This window comes from Trachymyrmex cornetzi, unplaced genomic scaffold (assembly GCF_001594075.2).
Source record: "Trachymyrmex cornetzi isolate Tcor2-1 unplaced genomic scaffold, Tcor1.1 scaffold409, whole genome shotgun sequence".
Classification (NCBI taxonomy): domain Eukaryota; kingdom Metazoa; phylum Arthropoda; class Insecta; order Hymenoptera; family Formicidae; genus Trachymyrmex; species Trachymyrmex cornetzi.
The window spans coordinates 9,229-9,686 of NW_017298843.1; positions in this window are offsets into that span (position 1 = coordinate 9,229).

The window sequence follows — 458 nt, forward strand, 5'->3', positions numbered from 1 at the left end:
GACTTCTTAATATTTAAATATTTATATTAAGCTAAGGATAAAATAGTATATTTAAAATTGACAAATTAAATTTTTTCCTATGTATTATTTAAATATATTTTTTATAATGACTGATAATTGTATTAGCGCATAATTTTATACTCGAACAATATTAATTTATACTGAAGATGGCCTAATTAAAGGCCGAAACGTTTATAAATAGTATTAAGTATGTTAGTATTGCAATTGTACTCTAAACATCCTATTAAAAATTGCGTATATAACATAACTTAAAACATATATTTTATTTCACTGATAAAATCCAGTGTGTGGTATATGCTCATTTCTTTGAAATTGTATTCTGTTAATAATGTTTTTATTAAATCTAATGATATATGTATCATCTGTATAAAAGATTTGATATCAACAATTGTAGCGCCAAGTTAAATTCTGTTAATATAATTCTCTCTTCTAAGTGA